Genomic DNA, 21,999 nt, shown 5'->3' on the forward strand with positions numbered 1-21,999 from the left:
AGGTTCCACCGAGATTTGAACTCGGATCGCTGGATTCAGAGTCCAGAGTGCTAACCATTACACCATGGAACCATACACACACACACACACATACACACACTAAAATGAGCAATGACATTAAGTGGATTTCTTACATGAATTGATGTTGTATTGTAAACCACGCCAATTCCTGGTAGCCAACATGTGGTTCTATGTAAAATAGATTTCATCAATCACTTACTCTGTTTGTGTGTACTGGTCATTCATTATGCTTTTAAACGACAAAATGTTATCGTTATACAGATAATTACTGACAATAAGACGGGTTTTGTCTCTGTGAAATGAGTACTGTGGCTCTAAAGAGACGTTGTGAATGAATGAAATGAATAGAAAAAATGTCACTGATATGAAAATCAGGTGATGTTCAAGGCCCAGATTACCTCGAGGAACGTGCTTTTTTTTAAGTTCTATGTCTGTCAACATTCAACTCCACAGTCTTCCCTTTTAGAGATTCATAGGTTGCTCTCCATCATACCTCCAATAATTTCTAACTGTATTTAAGATGCACTTTAGAATTCCCTTGCCATTTCTTAGAAGTTGCCAGGAGGCAGGAGCAGCAAACACCTGTACAGATAACCTGTGGCAGAGACTGAAATGTAACACAAAGTATACACCGATTCGGGTGAGCGGTTTGTGTACGCCGCCATCTTGTGGCGGCGCCATTGCTGCGGTGTGCGATGTCATGAAACTGTCATGCTATCAATAAAGACCGATATGCCAATAAATAATGACCGAGAGCATCACTGACAGCATGAGTAAAGTCACCTGGTTTGACGATGTCAGACAGTGGCCTCCGGTTACTGATGAAGGTATCTTAAATTAATACCGATATTAATTTGGCAATTAATAAGATGAAAACTATGAAGTATTTCAGAGGTGAAATACTGAAGTAGAAGGAAATGTGTGACTGTAAACACTGGCTAGGCTACGTTTATACTGATCTTCGCAAGCTAACAGGCATTTAATCATTGTGTACAAGCCTTCGTGATTAAAAAATAATGTAGGGATTAAATATTAGTTTCGTGGGCTAAAAGTGTTATGCCGAGAAATGCATGCCTGCCAAGATCTACACACAATAACTGAGAACTGAATGGATGTAACATGAGCTCAACCAAGTCAAAGTTGATAGAATAAAATGTGCGGACGGCGCCGCTTGAACTAAGTTAAAACTTGCTTAAAGATATTTTTAGACTCACCAGCAAACGTCGGAGATGGATGCGATATACGGCACAGCTAAGATCTGCCAAGATTTATATCCCCTGTCTTTTCAGCCACACACAGTTGCATGTGTGAAATTCACATTCATTTGCATAAACGGGTGGATCTCGGCGAGAAGCAATTTCTGTACATAACAGTGGTGTTTAATCAATATGGCCAGGCTATGACATGATTAAGAAAAAAAACACGTTTCTGTTCCATTTTTAGATATTCAGGAGTATTTTATTCATCGGCTGGCCAGCGATGACCAGCAAAAAAAAAACTACAGGTCACTGATTGAGGGTCAGAATTACCTGAGCTCTGGATGGGTCGGCCAAATACTACACTGCTTTTTGGACGACCACAGAATAATACTGAAAGGACACACCGCAGTAATGGCGGCCGCTCTACTTCTGGTTATCTCGCCGAATCAGTGTATTGGTTAAAGTCAGGTTCCACCGAGATTTGAACTCGGATCGCTGGATTCAGAGTCCAGAGTGCTAACCATTACACCATGGAACCACACACACGCTCAGAACATGACCACTCTGTCTGCTGATGTTGCTGGAGAAGCTTGACAAGCTGGCCAAGAAACCTGCCGCTAAGGAAGCAACACCACCACGAAAGCCGTAGCAGAGAACCCAAATCCCAGCAAAGTGGACTGATATTTATCTGCAGGTGATTTTATGCTCATCTCCAATACTTTTTGAAGAAAATTGTTTTGATAATATATCCTTTGAGTAGGTCTCCTGATGTTCTGCAGACAGCAGTGGTGTGTGTGTGTGTGTGTGTGTGTGTGTGTGTGTGTGTGTGTGTGTGTGTGTGTGTGTGTGTGTGTGTGTGTGTGTGTGTGTGTGTGTGTGTGTGTGTGTGTGTGTGTGTGTGTTTATGTGAGTGTGTGTGTGGTTCCATGGTGTAATGGTTAGCACTCTGGACTTTGAATCCAGTGATCCGAGTTCAAATCTCGGTGGAACCTGAAGGAGCAGCTTCAATTATGTTTCTGTCTCTCTGCTGCTAATTTACAGAGCTGTACCTAACTTATAGTTTCCTCGGTCCAATCAGATACAGATGCACAACACAATAATTAAAAGATTCAGCTACTTTAATTTGAGTTGTTCTCGCAATCAGAAAATGAATGAGGTGCAAGTTTCAGTGTAGACAGACCAATAATAATCAAAGCAGTCCCGATCAATCATAATCAAATACAACAGAGTTACACAAACCCAAACATGTGAAAACAGTGCTTATGACTTATTTTTTATTTTTTAAACATCCAAAAAAAATGTAACTGCTCAAATTATTGAACAAAATGACTACTCAACCCAAAGTATCTTAGTTAACTGAGGGGGTCTGAGATGGATTTGATGCATCAACTTTCAGGTGGCTGCCTCGCTAATGTAAAGTAAAAAACTTAAATGTTAACAATGTTACTGAAGTACAAAACACGGTTTACAGCTAACTTGATATTGTATGGGCAGTAATGTGAATGTAGATCTGAAAACAAGAGCAGAGGGCAGCAAGTCTTTCCACAAGTAAAGACACATCCACTAGAAAGGAGGAATGATGGTCATTTTGCACGGTTTGACTTGTAATTGAATAGTTTAAAAATAAAGATGAATTACTGTATTTCATAGTCTCATAAAACAGTTAAAAAATGTAGAGCTAAGAGAATAGTAAATAAATTCCCATTGTGGCAGCAGCTTGTATGAACTTAACATTTACTGACCAGTAACATCATGGTCAGAAGATGAGTGAACAGCGTTATTCAGCAAAAAATCAAATCAGTGCAGGAACCTAATTAGTGTACCACAAAAACAGTGCTTAAGGTGTAAGACTAAGAGCAGTGCGTTTTATTTTTCTCAGGACATCTCCTTTTTCTTTGTGGGCCATCATCTTCCTCCGGGTATTTTCTTTTTCTGGTTTGTGGTGTCCCATTTTCAGAGCATCTCCTGTTGTGGCTTGACACCGTGGGAGACTCACTAGCGACTGCTGTAGGAGTGAGAGCTGAGGGAGGGGGCCTGGTGATAGGTCTGGACTTATCAGGGGGAAATCCTCCTCATCCTCCTGAAAAATCAGCTCTGCTTCACCATTTCGGAGCCTAGCAGGCAAATGGCCTGTTTCGCCCTGGTGTTGTCTGTGTGAACCGTCACAGTCACTTTCAATCGCATCTTTTTCAGCTGCAGGGATGACAGTGATGTAGCACACATCACTTGAGGGGTCTTTTAAATCTAAAAGATCCAAAACCTCTGAGAGTTTGAAGCTGTGTAGAAAAAAAAAAAAACACACGATAAATGGAATAAACAGCTAAAAACCTTTAACACCTAGCATAACGCTAAGACTAGCCTATGTGTCATGCTAGCGGCAACAAATGTTGCCGTGCTAACATTTACTCTTCTTGTGTTCAAAATATGCATGCAGGCATAAAATTCTCATTATATATCAGTAGTAGACCCTTTACAAAATACATGTGCAAAATATTTCAGTTATATGTGTTAATTAAGGTATTTTACTTACTTCCTCTTGTAGAAGTCTGAGCCAGACATCTCACTCAGGAGGAGGCCTGGTCAGGTGACCATTCACACTAGTTACATGTAACTGATACAATTTAGAGGAGACAACATATTTATTCATTTTAAAACTTTAGGCACTGTGACTAAACATTAGGCACCTAAAGCCAAAACAAGACTTTTAGAGCTTCCAGAAGTTTAAAAAATACACTAGGGATTGTAACATCTTGTCCTTTCATCGAATCTTGTTACTAGTACGAATATGATGTTCACAAGTTATAAAATATACTTTAGATATCTGAAATGCAATTCTTACTTGTTACAAGCCAACATATGTTTTACACTTTGACTAGTCAAAATTGAATTTTCCATTTCTGATATCTTTAATGTAAGAACAATTGCGGATATCCACAATGAGCATTGCCACTAGTTAAAACTGATTTGTTGATATCAATAATTAACATTTTGACTAGTGAGAATTGAGTCGTAGATATCATTAATTACAATTGCAACAAGTCAAAATGACATTATGGATATGGCAACTTGGAATTATAACACGTCAAAATTGATTATCTGTAATTAATTTTGAATGGAAGTCAGTGGTAAAAGTTGACCAGTTGTAATTAAGTTACAGTTGTCTACGATGGAAATTTCCAGTAGTGAGAAATTAATAGGTAATAGTTAACATTTCGCTTCCACAGGCTGGGTCGGGTTGCGGTGGCAGACGGGTGGGGCTGTGGCCTGTTGTTGGCCATGCTCTTGCGGCATGGCTGTGTGTGCACCCAGCCGGCCTGGGCCTGGGTGGGTGCTGTCTGGGTAGGCAGGGGGCTGCTCCTGCGGCTGGGTGGCAGGGCTCCCTGCAGCCTCCACCAGGGTCATGATCAATGACAGACTGTGGAACCTTTCACAATAAAAGCTCAGTCAGCAAAGGTGAGAAGAGTAACCTGCTTCTACGTTGTTGCTTCTACTTTTTGTCATTTTCCAAATTTCACAATAAAAGCTGCACCATGAAAAACTGCAGCGAGGACCATTTAGACTCAACTGGCACAAAAATGTGGAGTATGTGTGGGCAATGAGAACCATGGAGACTCAACCCAATTCAAATTATGTGCTTGTTCCACTTGTGTCAGCTGAGTTTACAGGGTCCTCACTTCAGTTGGGTGTAATGCCCCTTTAAAAGCATGCAGTGTGCAGCGTGCTCTCTTCTCCTTTTCTAACTGCATGGTAAAGATTGCAGGTAACGCAGTTACTGTTTGGAAAAAGGAGCTCAGTCACTTTTACTGCCAGGACATTTGAAATGAGAAACTTTTTACTTTTACTGCAGGAGATTTTTAATGCACTACTTCTAATTCTACTGCAGTCAAATACCAGCAGAGGAACAGCTTTAGTTCTATCTGTATTTACTATGACAGGCTGCTACCCTCATTGACCTCTCATGAGAGTCGGACATTAATACATAAAAAAATCTGTCTTATGAAGAATGTTGGTGTTGGTATTGTGACAACATAAAGGTTTTAGAATGTTGTTAACATTTCTCAATACGAAGCTTCTAGAATGTTGGTGTTGGTATTGTGACCACATGAAGGTTTTAGAATGTTGTTAACATGTGACAATAGAAAACTTCTAGAATGTTGGTGTTGGTATTGTGACAACACAAAGGTGTTAGAATGTTATTAACATATGACAATACGAAGGTTCTAGAATGTTGGCGTTGGTATTATGACAACACAAAGGTTTTAGAATGTTATTAACATGTGACAATTCCGAGGTTCCAGAATGTTGGTGTTGGTACTGTGATGACACAAAGGTTTTACAGCGTTATTGACATGGGACAATACAAAAGTTCTCCAATGTAAGTGTTGGCATTGTGACAACACAAAGGCTTTAGAATGTTATGAACATGTGACAAAACAACAGTTCTAGAATGTTGGTGGGGGTACTGTGACAACACAAAGGCTTTGGAATGTTGTTAACATGTAACAAAAGAAAACTTCTAGAATGTTGGTTTTGCTATTGTGACGACACAAAGGTTTTACACTGTTGTTTACGTGACAGTGCCACAGTTCTAGAATGTTGGTGTTGGTATTGTGACGACATAAAGGTTTTGGAATGTTGTTAACATGTAACAAAAGAAAACTTCTAGAATGTTGGGGTTGGGGTTAGGAAAACACAAAGGTTTTACAATATTGCTAACGTGTGACAATACAAAGACTTTGAACAGGGGACAGTACAAACATCCTAGCATTTAGTGTTTGTATTGCAACTACGCAAACATCTCAGAATGTTGCTAACATGTGACAATTCCGAGGTTCCAGAATGTTGGTGTTGGTACTGTGATGACACAAAGGTTTTACAGTGTTATTGACATGGGACAATACAAAAGTTCTCCAATGTAAGTGTTGACATTGTGACAACACAAAGGCTTTAGAATGTTATGAACATGTGACAAAACAACAGTTCTAGAATGTTGGTGGGGGTATTGTGACAACACAAAGGCTTTGGAATGTTGTTAACATGTAACAAAAGAAAACTTCTAGAATGTTGGTTTTGCTATTGTGACAACACAAAGGCTTTGGAATGTTGTTAACATGTAACAAAAGAAAACTTCTAGAATGTTGGTTTTGCTATTGTGACGACACAAAGGTTTTACACTGTTGTTTACGTGACAGTGCCACAGTTCTAGAATGTTGGTGTTGGTATTGTGACGACATAAAGGTTTTAGAATGTTGTTAACATGTAACAAAAGAAAACTTCTAGAATGTTGAGGTTGCGGTTAGGAAAACACAAAGGTTTTACAATATTGCTAACGTGTGACAATACAAAGACTGAACAGGGGACAGTACAAACAACCTAGCATTTAGTGTTTGTATTGCGACTACGCAAACATCTCAGAATTTTGCTAACGTAACAATTCCAAGGTTCCAGAATGTTGGTGTTGGTACTGTGATGACACAAAGGTTTTACAGCGTTATTGACATGGGACAATACAAAAGTTCTAGAATGTTGGTTTTGCTATTGTGACAACACAAAGGCTTTGGAATGTTGTTAACATGTAACAAAAGAAAACTTCTAGAATGTTGGTTTTGCTATTGTGACGACACAAAGGTTTTACACTGTTGTTTACGTGACAGTGCCACAGTTCTAGAATGTTGGTGTTGGTATTGTGACGACATAAAGGTTTTGGAATGGTGTTAACATGTAACAAAAGAAAACTTCTAGAATGTTGGGGTAGGGGTTAGGAAAACACAAAGGTTTTACAATATTGCTAACGTGTGACAATACAAAGACTTTGAACAGGGGACAGTACAAACATCCTAGCATTTAGTGTTTGTATTGCGACTACGCAAACATCTCAGAATGTTGTTAACATGTAACAATAGAAAACTTCTAGAATGTTGGGGTTGGGGTTAGGAAAACACAAAGGTTTTACAGTATTGCTAACGTGTGACAATACAAAGACTTTGAACAGGGGACAGTACAAACATCCTAGCATTTAGTGTTTGTATTGCGACTACGCAAACATCTCAGAATGTTGCTAACGTGACAGTTCCGAGGTTCCAGAACTTTGGTGTTGGTACTGTGATGACACAAAGGTTTTACAGCGTTATTGACATGGGACAATACAAAAGTTCTCCAATGTAAGAATGTTGGTGTTGGTACTGTGACAACACAAAGGTTTTACGGTGTTGTTAACATGTGACCAAGCTAAAGTTCTAGAATGTTGGCGCTGATGGTGTGACAACACAACGGCTTTAGAATGTTGTTAACATTTGGGCAATACGAAGGTTCTAGGCTGTTGGCGTTGGTAGGTATTAGGTAAAACACAAAGGTTTTACAGTGTTATTAACATGGGACAATACAAAACGTCTCCAATGTAAAAATGTTATAGAATGTTGTTAATGTGACAATTCTAAGGTTCTAGAATGTCGGTGTTGGTATTGTGACCACACAAAGGTTTTAGAATGTTCTTAACATGTGACAATACAAAAGTTCTAGAATGCTGGTGTTGGTATTGTGACAACATAAAGGTTTTAGAATGTTGGCGTTGGTATTGTGACAACACAAAGTTTTAGAATGTTAACATTTTACAGTACGAAGGTTCTAGAATGTTGGCGTTGGTATTTTGACTATAAAGGTTTGGAGAGAGAACTCTTAGCGTTGGTTTTGTGACAACACAAAGGTTTTACAATGTTGTTAACATGTGACAATACAAAGACTTTTAACAGGGAGCAGTACAAAGGTTTTAGAATTTAGTATTTGTATTGTGATAACACAAACGTTTTAGAATGTTTTTAAAATGTGACAATTTCAAGGTTCTAGAATGTTGGTGTTGGTATTGTGACCACACAAAGGTTTTAGAATGTTCTTAACATGTGACAATACAAAAGTTCTAGAATGTTGGTGTTGGTATTGTGACAGCATAAAGGTTTTAGAATGTCGTTAACATTTGTCAGTACAAAGGTTCTAGAATGTTGGCATTGGTATTAGGAAAACACAAATGTTTCATAAGAATAAAATCAGCAGAAACTGATGTTGATTCTCTCATTGTTTTGTCATGAGAGAATAAAGTATGTGTGTATAAAGTGTATAACGGGCTATAATAAAAAAGGCAAACTCACCAAATGCAATGATGTTCTTGTGTTAAATTTTTACTTGCTCCCACATTCTTTCAACCCAAGGGGTCACACCTGAAGGAATTCAACTATACCTGTCATACACGCAACACATCTGCGCAGTGCAGTGATTTCATCTGTTTCAGCGTCAGATGTGGACTACTTGAGCCACTGATGTGTAACTTGCACATTTATGCAGTCGACTATTCGTTGCCAAGCGTTCTGCCTTCTCTTGGCGGCAACCACGGTGTTCAATTTATAGTGTAAATTTTGCTTTTCCTCCTCATACTTTTCCAGTATAATATGCTGCTTCTCCAGCGTGAAATATGTTGTGCGTTTTTCCTTGTAGGTCATGTTTGTGATTGGTCTGCTGCCTCGGAACCCAGCCCTTATATGTGCGTGTCCATGGCTCTTGATGAGGCAAACCTGGATCGAGTGAGCAAGTTGATGAGCAGCGTCATGATACCGCTTATCTCTGATCACCATGATCTCGATTAGTGTAGCCGAATAGGTCTGAGCAATCCAGGGAAAACTAAGCTTGTTTCGTGATACAGGCTTCAGGTTTTCAGATCTCACCTCAGCAGCATCACAAATGAGTGAGGAGGCTCATGTTCAATATGAAAGATGTGATTCCCCTCATGTCCACTAGGTAGCAGACTCTCCTCAGCTCAAGTACAAAGACAAGAGTATTATGGCAGACAGATATTGTTGTTTGGCTGTGTGTGTGTGTGTGTTGTTGTTGTTGTTGTTGTTGTTGTTTTAAAACTACTTTTCGGATCATTTTCTTGAAACTTTTTACTAATTTTCTTACAAATTTTCAGGTCATTTCTTGCTAAGATCCTTATCGAAAGTTAGGTGTTCTTTTTTTTTTTTTTTTTTTTTGATGTGCTGCACTTCACCCTCCAGCTCATGTCACATCCTCTTAGTATTTTCTCACCAATTTCTGTGAAGATGTCTTGATGTTTTCTGGCTCTGACCTGAACCTCCATAGGATGGAAAATTCATTGCTAGTTGTGAATCAGGTGTTAAGTTCAGGTATAAATCTGGGGCTGTGTGCACAAAACATGTTGTCTTACTAGTGAGAATCTCTCTAAGCATCAGTGAGACCTCATAGGTAAGAGTTCTCTCTCCAAACCAATTCACAAACCTGCCACCAACTTTTACTGTGGAACTGGGGGAACTCTTAAACTAAGAGGAGGGGTGGGGTTTACCTCGCATGAGGTGATCATGCATGAACAAACTGTGCACACTGTGATTGGCTGATAGGGGATGGCTCTCTGACACTGAAATGACCATGGAAGCACAGAGCAGATATCATGTTGATATGTTTAACAGAAGAAGGGAGCTGTGGGTTACAAGTTAATGCTGTTCACACAGTGACAATGTCTCTAGGTTTATGCCCCTGCCTGGATTTTGCCCGAACAGACGTTTGCAGACTCTGCACCACTAGATGGAGGCATCACCATATTAATTCTGCTGTCAGACTGATGCTATAAAATCATCACTGTAAGCAATACCACAGAGTGATTAGGCCAGCACTGATGCACATTTTATTTCAATCTCCAGTCACACTCTGATTAATTGGACAGTGGAGGCAGTGCAGCTCACAATAAAGAGTCATGTGAAGGGAAATTACAAAAGATTGAATCATATTTGTTATGTTATGGTCCTTCATTTCCACCTCATAGGCGACAGCTTGACAGCTGCTTTTTTACAGAACAAAGCTAGGAAGCATGTAGTCGTCCACTTCCTGAAAGTATCGTTTCCTGTCCCTAAAAGCAAACAGGGGGGAAACCAAAGTGCAACAGGAAAAGTAGATAAATCAGATTTATCTGTCAGTGCTGCTGAACTCGATGTAATGTACAATTCAGAATACACCAATGAGGAGTTTATAGGTGGTTTGTATTGGGGTTTAACTGAAGTGGACTTTTGAAGACCACAAATTGCTTGTATTGGAGCTGTTGAAAGCCTATATTATATGCTGGCATTAAATATCTTTACATTTGCCCAACAAATTCTCAAGATTCAGTGATTGCACCAGATACTTCCTCTTGTCAGGGTACAGAAGCCTGTGAAAATCATTTCACAGTGATCATCTCTTTGAGACAGTGTGACCTATTCATTGGTAGAGAAAACTCATGAACTGTCTCCTAATGAACAACTTGTTTACAAAAATGCTCCTGAAACATTAAATAATAAAAATGTGCAAAAGAAAATGAAATGTCCTTTTGTAGACTGTTTATATGCAGCTTTGATTGAGGTGAAATGTCCATCATGTTACAAGTCTATCACGCTGACTGGCCAATATCTAATATTTAATAAAAGCCCAGTATCAGCCCAGTATATTATCAAACTGATTTACCAGTGTAACCCTGGTTTGTTTATTTGTTTTTGTGTGGACTTTAGCACTGACTCAGAAGTCTTGAGGTCCAAACAGAATGCCATGCTTCAGGAAAGCTTCAGCGTCTGCTGACCGATGGGAAATACGCTTTATTTTCAGGTGCTACGTCACAGAGGCTTTGTCTGGCTTTTCCTCTGCCCTCCTCTCCAATAGCATGTTTGTTTTCGAGCCTGTATTTGTGTAGCCAACTGCTACCAGTAGGGGAAATCCTGTCTGACCCCTTCAGCCCATTCTCCTGACAACACTGGCACTTGGTGACGTCCAGGAGACGGAATGTTAATTTTTCTTTAACCCTTACGTAATTCACAGCTCTAATCTTTGTTTGCGCAGGCGATCCTTGGAGCCTCATGGAAACACAAGCGCTTTGCCTGGAAATAGAGGTTTTGGTAACGGTCTCAGACATCCATATTCTGCACATGCACAGATGTTTGCAATCAGTTTGTTTAATGTTTCGACTGATGTTACCTTTGGCATTCATCTCAAGAACATATGGGTTTTGTTTGTTTGACAAATCCTCTCTTATCTAATGCCCTTGTGCTGCTAATCATGGTGTCAGGGGCCAAAGCATATTGTGTCAGTTGGAGCAGGTGGTGCTTTAGTCATCTGTGGCTGTGCTCATAATTGATCCTCCAGCATGCACTGATTCCCTAAGAATAACAACTGCACCTAGTATATATCTGCTAGTGAATCTTAGATAATAAAAGCCTCCACCTGTTTGGATTGATGTATGAGTGTACACTAAAACACCCATACAGCAAACGTCCTGCGTTTCTGAGATGTTATAAAAAGACAGGAAAACTGAAATCTTACAACCGAGAGTGTATTTTTTCAAAATACCTCATTTGTATTAAACTCAAGGGGAAGCCATTAGCAACAGATTATATCTTTCACCGGCCAATTCTTACCCCCTTATTCCACTGGGAGCCTTTCAGAGGCAGAGCATTTTGCTGACTTGCTTAGAATTTGTTGATATCTTGTATTTCTCCACTCTCAAGATTAGCCTCTCGTCAATCATGGTGTCAAAAATCCCCTGACCAGTTCACTTCTGGGCTGGTGAAATCAGTTATGACATGATGTTGTTGTAGTGATGTGATATATGATCAAGAGTGTGCGCGGGGTGTTTTATTTTTAAAATCAACCGGATGCTCAGTGCCGCTCCTGTGTCTGACTTCCTGCCTGGCTCGATCTGCTCTGTGCAGTCTGAAGTGGCTTCCCTCAAAAATAGACACATCAAACGTAGGTGCGGATTTTTAGTGGAGCAGGGAGGAGAGCTACACCTCTGAAATGTGCTGTGGTCCATGTGGTCGAATCGCAAACATTGTCTAGAGTGGGCGCGATCAGCTGTGGTGGAATCAAGGGGGTTGCAGTGATCCAGATTTCCCACAAGGTTTTCAAAGAACTTTCTCCCTGAAAAGAAGGAAGTTCCCTCAAGAGACAGGCCATCCCAAATCATGCACACAAGCATCTCGCCAGCCTTCTTTCCTGCTTGTTTGTTTGATGAGGCAGGACTGCATGTGGGTCAGTGCAGATTCCATAGTCCCGGCTATTCTGAGTGCAGCTCCTATGTTAAGCTCTTCCTGGTATGTACCAAACCCTCATTGAGAGAAAACCACCGAAACAAAAGTGTGTCCGTTTGGGTGTAAACACTGCGAGCTAGAAGCCGAGAACACTGTGATTGTTTCTTGTTTTGCCTGTAGTGAGGAAAATACTAGCAAAGTACGTCATTTGTTGTTGGAACATGCTGAAACAGGCCAGTGCCCACTACACACACTCACCACGGTCAACAAGCGCTTTGTGAATGTCCGAAACATGAGGATCGTTGTGAATGACTATTCATGTGTGAGTGTGCATGCATATGAGTGTGTGCGGGTGAGCGTTAGGTTTGTGTGTGCGAGTGTGTGTGTGTGTGTGTGTCTGGTGTGTTTTCACGCCAGTCTGCTATGGCTGATCCAGACTTCCAGACAGTCCCAGGCCAGGCAGCGGCGCAGCAGGGGGTTGCTGGCTTTCGAAGCAGCCGCCGCCGCCGCTTCCCATCAGGCCGTTCAGCATGGCCAGTTCTGAATGGGTGACTCAGCAAGCCCTTGACGGACATTTTCATGCCGCTGCCCCGTGACAATGACAGGAAAGCAACACAGCGCTCCCCACAGTGTTTGAGTGTGTGTGTGTGTGTGTGTGTGTGTGTGTGTGTGTGTGTGTGTGTGCGAGAGAGAGAGAGATAGGGAATGTGTGTGAAAGAAGCTAGATCTTCCTCACCGATCAGAACCTCACTGTTGCTTTTACTGCCTCTAATGAAGACTCAGCTTCACACACTCTGCACAACAAAGACTCATGCATGCATTACGTCTGATAACACGTGTGTGTGTGTGTGTGTGTGTGTGTGTGCGCGCGCGTATGTGTTTCCTGGACCAATGTATTTGCTTGCATTCAGTTCTCACGCTCATTTGGCATTACGGATACGCTGATGATGTTTTGTTTTCCAACCTGAATGTATTTTTCAGGCGTCATGGTTGGTCAGCCGTCCCATTAGGACCCAGTCCGTTCACATCAATGGGATAAACCAAAAAAAACAGAGCAATAGATGATCAACCTGAGAAAAGACTGCACGATGAAATTCTCTCTGGAACCACAAAGGAAGACAAATTAGTTTTTCCAGTGCTGCTGCTCAAAAATACAACAAACAAACCAGAGCCAGTGCTGGCCTTATGTAACAGGCCATATACAGAGCAAATGGGCCCAAACCTTAGTGAAGCTGTCATCTGCTGCAGTAGTAAAACAATGGGAGTGAAGGGTGAGAGATAACAGAGTGCTACCCTGCTGTGATAATAACACTGTGGGACAGCTATATTTAGGGGCTCACTTTGGCAAAAATCACTCGCTGTGTGTGTGTGTGTGTGTGTGTGTGTGTGTGAGTGAGAGAAAGGGTGTATGAGTGAGAGAAAACACTGCAACTGGTCTGTATTATGAACTCAGCACCAAAACCGCATAAGGTTACCAGTGCATCATCCCTTAAATGTTGTTCTGGTTACACAAGTATACACTTCACAAGCCCAATCTGCATCAGTGGTGCACACTGGGACAACCGTGACCTTCAATCAGTGATGCTTGTAAGGCAAACATAAAAAACATTATTATTCTCTTTAAAAAATACTATCCACATATAGCTATTTAGCTTTAACCATTTTAAAATGGTTTGATAATAAAGCATGATGTTTAGTATGAATTTACCTCATAAACATTTATGTTAGAGGAACAAAGTGAGTACACTGAATATAGGTGTGGTTACCCTTCACTTCCTCCCTGCTTGGCAAACACACTCACAAACGCACACACACACACACACACACACACACACACAAACACACACACAATTAACTTTAAACTTGACCTTTTTGTAAAAGGACATTGTGGCCTTTCCCCTGCATTCTCAGGCCAAAGCACACCACTCATTAAACCAGCACCGGAGCTCGCTAGGAAGACTTTACCTCCTATAAAGACAGCTTAGGGCCTGGACAGCAGAATAATAAGGACCTTTCACTAGATTTTTACTCGGGTTTGAGGTCAGCTGATGCGTTTATGGGAGGTGCAAGGCTCAGAACCCTGGCTCTCTTTCTGCTCCTGTCCTCTAAAGAAACCCACACTTCCGCTGGGACTGTGGTTTTCACATGTTTCATCTACGTGTTCCCACTGCAGCCTTTTTGAATTTATGACAGACTTGGGCTGGGAAACTCACCTGGACAACAAGTGGAACCCCTCTATATCCTGCAGTTGTGTACCAAGGCACATTATAGTAAATCAAATATTTAAAACATATTAGAACAGAAAAAAAGGATCCAGAGGGTTACAGACAAATTTTTAAGGAGAAAGGCTCACTGCAAAATACCAGACATAGTGGATAGCTCTTCAGTCAATATAGTTGATTTTTCTAAGATTGCTGGTTAATGGATACGTGTTAGATTTATCTGATGGTCTGTCTGAATTGGAAAAAAAAACACCACTTAAGTTACCATGCCAGTGATTTTGGTCCATTTACATTTCCCCACATTTTATATTGGAAAAAAAAAAAATAATAAAAAAAAAATAAACATTTTGCAAATTACTGCTTGGTACTGCAAATTCACAACATATAAATCCTCACCGAAATCCAAAGATTTTTAAATTTGAATTTTTGTTTGAAATACCCAACAAAGTTGTCACCATTCATAAACCACAGAACTGATAATTGTTTGTGTACAGTAGATGTTTACCTGGGGACTATTTTCTGATGGAGGGACGGTTTCATTCTGCCCAATTTCAAAAACTAATGCGGATGACTTTAGTACAGTGATGGGATACTGGTGTGAAGAAAGTTTGAAGTCTCTGAAAGTTTATTTTTATATCATAGAATGATAAAGGGGAAAAAATGAAATGGGAATTCTAAAATACGATTGCTTACTTTGGGAAAAGATTAGCAGAAATGTTAGATTTTATGTTAAACATTGCACAATCACCAGTATAGCCTTTTATTAATGTATTATGCTGATTTTCTATCAGCCTGCCAGGTATAGTTGAGTGATGTGTGTTCAAAATGCTATGGAAAAAACGATATGTACAGCTATATAAGTCTGCCAACAAAAAATGAATGCCAGCTAAATGCATCCTCCTCCTTCTTTGGTTAATGTGAAAGAACTGATCCCGTCAATAAGCTAATCTGCTTCCGTTCTTGCATCCATCAAAATGTACCCAAAACATTGAGCAAATCATGAGCTGGCGCTGACACTGACAGCCAAAAGTGAAAGGACTGAAACATTTGCATGCAATCATAATCTGTTAAATATGGGAGTAAGCCAGGAAGCTTAACCAGCTTTTTCTGAGTAAGATCTTACTCAAGCTACTCGAGCACAGTTTGTGTACATGCATCAACCCAGGGTTACTTGGCTAACCGGGTTACCAAACAAACAAAGCCACTGAAGGGAACATAGCATTTGCTGGAAAACGAAAGAGACTGAAGGCGTAGAGAGATGGCAGCAGCTGTTACCACCAGGCGAGAGGTGAAACCAGGCGCTGGCAGTGACAGACAGGCCATATCTATAGTAACCCAGACCTCACCTCACACTCCACTCACCTCCCATCCTCACAGCGTCATTCCTTTCGCGCTGTCTCAGCACAGGATGTTTTCTCTCCACTGATTGGGGCAGAGCATTCCCTGCCCTGTTTCTATTGGCTGGTAGCCAGGGTTTTTTGAAGCCATCGTGGAGAGATAAGCCAATCAGAATGGCCACAGTAACCTCAGGGCTATCAGCATTGCTGTTTACCTAACCCTGTCCTCTGCTGTTACTCAACACTGGTGTGTGTGTGTGTGTGTGTGTGTGTGTGTGTGTGTGTGTGGGATGTGGGTTTATGCATTACATCTGTGACTATGTATATTTGTGTGTGTGTGTGTGTGTGTGTGTGTGTGTGCGCACTACCACAGCTCCATCCTGCTATTTGAGCTGAGTTTACACTGTGACCAGTCCAGTGTTTTGTTGTTATTATAGGAAATGAACCATCACAGAAGCAGAGGTATTACAGGATGTCACATCAGACACTTATTCCATCAGACTAGTGAGAACACATTATGAACACACTCACACACACACACACACACACACGCACGCACACTCACACACACAAACACACCCTCTGTGTCTCTCTCTGTTCCCCAGCACCTCCTCTCTCAATCTGTTTCAAACTCCTTCCCCCTCCTTCCTCTCTTTTTGTCTGCAGGCTCTGGACAGATGTGTTGGGGTTTGGGTGATTGCCAGTTCCAGAGATAGTGGAAGTTCACACATGGTCCTGCAGAACACACACACACACACACACATACATATGCACGCACACAAACACACAAATTATACACCTCTCCATGACAACCTCACCCCCACCCTTCTTCCTGCTGGACTGTGTCCCTGCTGTTCTGAGAAAAATTAGGTTTGACTTTTAAAAGGGAATGTTCTGCTCTTTGACAGCAGGGTTCGGTACCGGTCATCCAACTACGGTCACCAGGGACAAACCCAGTGTTAAATGTTACATCACGCCCTCCACCTTAGCTCCTGTTCGACCTTCCTCTGTCATCCTGTGCAGAAATTCACGTGGGGCTTCGACTGAATTATAATCTTGGGAGTTTTGTGAGGACGCCCCGTTGCACAATTAAGAGTCATGACTTTAGCACAATGCCTTTTGTATTGTCCAGCAGCATTATGAAGGTTGGAAATGAATCACATTACGTGCAATGTGACAGTTTATTAGGCGTGTCTTGTTTCCTGTGAAGTATTCAACAGTGTTAAAATCATCAGTGTTAATCAAACGCAGTTAATTTGACCATTTTCAGATAGAACAGCCAAAATTTGGCCATGTCACATCAACCTGCTCAGAGGGTGCACACTTTTTTTTTTTTTTTTTTTTTTTTTTAGGCCACTCCCATTGCCACGCCCACTTTTGCCAGTCAATCAGCTGTCTTTTGGCTCATGCACAACCTTCTCAACAAATCCTGTGCAAGTCTGTGAATCCATTTGGAAGTTATGTGCCTTTTTGCAATAGGCCGCTCCCACTGCCACACCCCATTTTAGGCAATTGGTATGAACACAAACACACACCTTCACACACACACATACACACACACACATGCTTGACCTCCATGCCAAATTTCAGCCTCCTTGAGGAAATTTTTGTGGATTTACCAATTGACCGGCCGACCAACAGAGTGAACCATAGATCTCTTGTTCACAGCTAAAAAACACTGAAAAAACACTGGAAGATTTGCTTTGTGTAGCTTGTTACACAAGAGTAACAGAATGTGCTGCAGAAAAAGATGCCGTCCAGTTTGTGAATAAGTTATGGCTGGATATGGAAACATCCTCCACTTTGACATTGAGATGGTTGGACCGATAGTCTGCAGAGGCTCGTGCACCAGATGTCACTGTTTTACACCGAGAAGCCCCTTGTGTCACATTACACCTCTCATTACTAGTGCTTCTTTTATAACTCCTGGAGACGGAGCGGCTTCTTCAACGCACTCAGCAACACAGTCACGCTCATATAATGAGGGGAGAATGGCATGTGAGCTCATAGTGCAGAAGACACCATGTTGGATCATGTAGATTGCAAACTGGAGACCAATTTTCAAAGTGAACATAAAGGAAACTGTAACGGGAAACCGCATAGATCCTCGTCCAAAAAAATGATAAATGGCTGTGATGTAAAGCGGAAAGTCTCAAAAGGCTTTTGGCTTCTTGGTCTTACAGTTGATCTTTGTGCTGCAGGGCCCACAAATCACCCTCACTGTAAGCTTGGCTGGCAGTCAGCAGCGAGAGTCCAAGTTCCTGGCTGATGCATGTACAGTACACTCCCTCCCCCTGAGTTTAAATGATTAACCTCTTCAATCAAGTTCTCCTTTTTCCAGCTGAAGCAGTTATAACATTGGAGGTCTGTTTAGTTTATCTCTCATTCCTCCTCTTCATGCTGCCAGACATTTGAGTTTCTCTGTATTGTTTAATGGACACTGAACTCAGCCTTGACCTAAACAAATGTGGTTTGGATTCGGGGAGTGTTGCTATTAATATCCAGTCAGTCTTTTGGCAGGAGATAGCTGATACTTAAAGAGCGAGACAGGGGATGGGAGGGAGCTGCCTGCCTGCCTGGTGCACAGGGGAAAATCTCAGCATAACTTAAGAATACTTTAATCTGTTCCACAGCTGAGAGTTTGACGGGTGTGCATCTCCAGATGCACAGCAAATTGCGCATCGCTGTTTTCAGATATGATTATTTGGAGTTGATGTGTTGATTGTTTCTTGACTTGTGGTTCTAGAGCGCATTTTTAAAACTATCCAACAAATGAACTCTCATGGTGTGGGCTCATGTAAATACTGGCACACTGTTGATTTTTTACACTCTCAGAGCTGAATTAGCACTGATGAACTCAAGACGCTCAAGGCATGATTGCAATTTAGGTCTCGATCCAGATTCACTGTCTGAGAATGTGACCTCTTTATGATGCACTGAAAGACAGCCTTTGAGCTTTCGTATATCACCCTCACAATCTTATTATCACTCCCCACTTCTGGTATTGTTTGTTATTGTATTTCTGTTTCAGGTGACATGTCTGATCATTCCTCATGCCAACACTCAAGATTCATTTGCCCTGCTTGTAATGAAAATCCTTGCGCCGGGACTGAGACGCAATGTAAACATTCCAAGTGATTTAGCCCGGGCAAAATTAAATTCCTCAAATGATTATTGCTCAACTCTTTTTTTTTCCTTTTGGTGGACTAAAAGAAAAGACTTGCAGGTGCAGGAAAAGCATTCCTCTATCATGCTATTGCCATAGAAAGGGGAGTCATGTTCCTTGCTCTCTCAGTGCTGTGTTCCTGCATCCCACAGAGTCGGAGCCAGATGGTAGGGTGGCGTTCCACCACGCAGCAATCCAACCCGAACATCTGCCTGGCAACAGCCGGGGGCCTTCTCACTGAGACAAAACACAGACCCGCTCTGTGCAATACCATTACAAATGATTTCTCTGTTTGATCGGGTGTAACTGCATCCTCACGCTGCCTCTTGCGAGGGAGATACGATGTTGGAGAGAGATTTGGGCCTTGAAGTGGGTGAAGGAAGTTCGGGTGGTGAGCCGAGGCCAAGTGACATGAAATGACCCAGGCCTCGCCCATTTTGGGAGGCAAAAACTCTTCTAACCAGCTTGCTATGTATGGACATAAGGCAGAGTTCAAGTTTGGAGTCTGGCCTTACTACCAAAGTGAGCCATCTGGAAACCAGCCAGGAGGTAGGGAATGTTCATCTTGGATGGATGGTAATGATTACCAGCTGACATGAATTACATTAACATATCACATAAGTTTATAAATAGGTCTAATGTTTGGATCTTATGTTGTAGAAAGAAAGCAACTATACTCACATCACGCACTGTAGGCGCAAGGCCATCAAAAAACCGTCAGCGAAGAAAAAAAATAACACCTACACACTCTGTTCCAAGCCATTAATTTTATTAGAGGCAACGTTTCGATCCAAACTGGATCTTGGTCAAATAAAGAATGAAGTGAAACAATGGAAACTACACCCATATTTCTACATCATCATCCTAAGAGGCTGACAAGCTCCGTGCTGGCAGGTGCGATTAACCATCTAAGATAGCATCCAAAAATCAAATACCATTAGAAAAAGTACTTCAAACACATTAAACATACATCTTATGTATATAAACATTACATCAGGTTCACTATCGCACATACCAAAATCTGCATGACCTGTTCATAAAAATGCTATATCACCTAAGAGGCAGCCTTGCACGGAGAGTTTGTCATTAGACAATCCCCCTACAAAAATTTGACTAACATAAATAATCATAGGCATAAGACACACCTGCTTGACATTTACGCAAGAGTACATGTTAAGATCTAGAAATGTAAAATATATACACACTGTGTAGAGAGAGCCCTAATAAACTGTCTGACTTTTGTCATATTCAGAGAAAATGTTTGATGTCATATTCTTGATTCAGACCTCTAGGTGTGAAGGTCTGAAGAAAGAAATTATAAAAACTTTCTTTTCGGAGAAACAGGGTCTCCTCTTCCTGGAGATTTAACATGCTCGATGCCAGTGTACCTGAGCGAGGCCACCGGGTGATTTACCTGATTGTATGTTATATTGTAAAAGACAGATATTACAGTCTAGGAGCTCACTTGTTGCGTATATAGCACAAAAAATATTATTAAAATGACTGTGTGCCAGTTGGTCCATTGTGAACTCTGAGGTTCTGCTTCTGTTATCTAAAAAGGTAGCCCACTGCTGTACGGTGACACGCATGACGTCAGGGTTTCAGCTTAGGTCACTTTATCCGAAACTAAAGGCTCACTATAAATAGAGCTCACTGACCTAGGCTGCCAGCTGGCCCTTTTCAAAGCTGCCATCCAAGATAGCCCTGCTATTGGCCTTTGTGTCATGTGATCCAAAACTGTCCCATCCTCTATATATTCATTGTCTGTGTTTCAAACAGAAAATTGAGTAACCCTTTGCTTGAAGTACTGCTTACAAGTCATTATGTGGCAAGACATTATTTTATTATGTGGGACCATATTGAAAAAAAAAAATACCTTGACTGAAATGATCATGATTTTCAATATTATTATAGCATTGTTGAAAATGTGTGGAAAATTTAAAATGTTAAAAATAATAATAATAATAATAATAATGCTCATTGAAATAATTTCTCCATGTTTTGTATTTGTTCTCAAGACATACACTAACAGTGTGTCTCCAGGTGGAACACATTTACAACCAATTCGATGACCTGAAGAAGGTCAGGTGTCCTGGGCCCTCGGTCAAGGGAGGACCCTAAATGATCTGCCCGGGGCCTTTGGAGATCATCTTGTCCTGGACACGAGCAACGGACTTGATAATAGTATAGTTACATAATGTGTTCATTTATTTAAACATAAATATTGAGCATTTGTCATTTGATTGTATTGTGAGAAAGGCTCTGCCATGCTTTTGCTTGGTTTTGAGTGTCCATCTGAACTCGTCATTTGATTCCCCACATTTTCAGCCTGGCAGAAATTAAAACAAATGAGGGTATACAGATTATAAAGGGGTGCAATTTATATGAGGTTTTTCACGAAAAGACATAGATTAATATAGCGTGATTGCTTTTTTTTTATATATATATTGGTGCTTCTTTGTTCCTTACATGCAGCACCTTTTGCTGTTATGCTCCCTTTCTAATGCTGTATAACTGTCTGTCTACCATTTTCATCTTTGTCTTGTAAAGGACTTTGTAACTTTGTTTTTTTGTTTTTTTTTTTTTTAAATGCTATATAAATAAAGTTTATTGTTGTTATTATGATGTCACAGGCAGTTTTGTTGTGTTTTTATTTACCACCACATCAAGTGTGACAGGATTTGCTGCGTGACATTTCTAAGGGCCTGGTTTGGAGTGTGTGTGTTGGTGTGCCTGAGGAGGCTGGGCCGCTCTGACGTACCCGGCCAGAAGAATGACAGGAATGTTCTGTTATTAGTGAAAAATCTCCTGTTATGTGGATTAATCAACGGCTCCGGCTTTGATCTCCTGACTCACTTTAAGCCACTTTGGAAGGAAGTTTGGGCAAAGGCACATTGTAGACTTGTTCAGATTTTGAGCACACACACACACACACACACACACACACACACACACACACACACACACAGAGAGAGAGAGAGAGAGAGAGAGAGAGAGAGA

General features: G+C 41.0%; 3 non-coding genes across 3 annotated transcripts; 1 reads left to right on the forward strand and 2 right to left on the reverse strand.

Moving 5' to 3' along the window:
• trnaq-cug (transfer RNA glutamine (anticodon CUG)) lies at positions 1-72 on the reverse strand. Its single transcript has one exon. It is a non-coding gene; the product is annotated as a tRNA-Gln (tRNA).
• A 1,614-nt stretch (positions 73-1,686) lies between these two features.
• trnaq-cug (transfer RNA glutamine (anticodon CUG)) lies at positions 1,687-1,758 on the reverse strand. Its single transcript has one exon. It is a non-coding gene; the product is annotated as a tRNA-Gln (tRNA).
• A 382-nt stretch (positions 1,759-2,140) lies between these two features.
• Positions 2,141-2,212, forward strand: trnaq-uug (transfer RNA glutamine (anticodon UUG)). The gene has a single exon. It is a non-coding gene; the product is annotated as a tRNA-Gln (tRNA).
• The last annotated feature ends 19,787 nt before the right edge of the window (positions 2,213-21,999 follow it).

The sequence above is a fragment of the Myripristis murdjan genome, chromosome 11 (assembly GCF_902150065.1).
Source record: "Myripristis murdjan chromosome 11, fMyrMur1.1, whole genome shotgun sequence".
Taxonomy (NCBI): domain Eukaryota; kingdom Metazoa; phylum Chordata; class Actinopteri; order Holocentriformes; family Holocentridae; genus Myripristis; species Myripristis murdjan.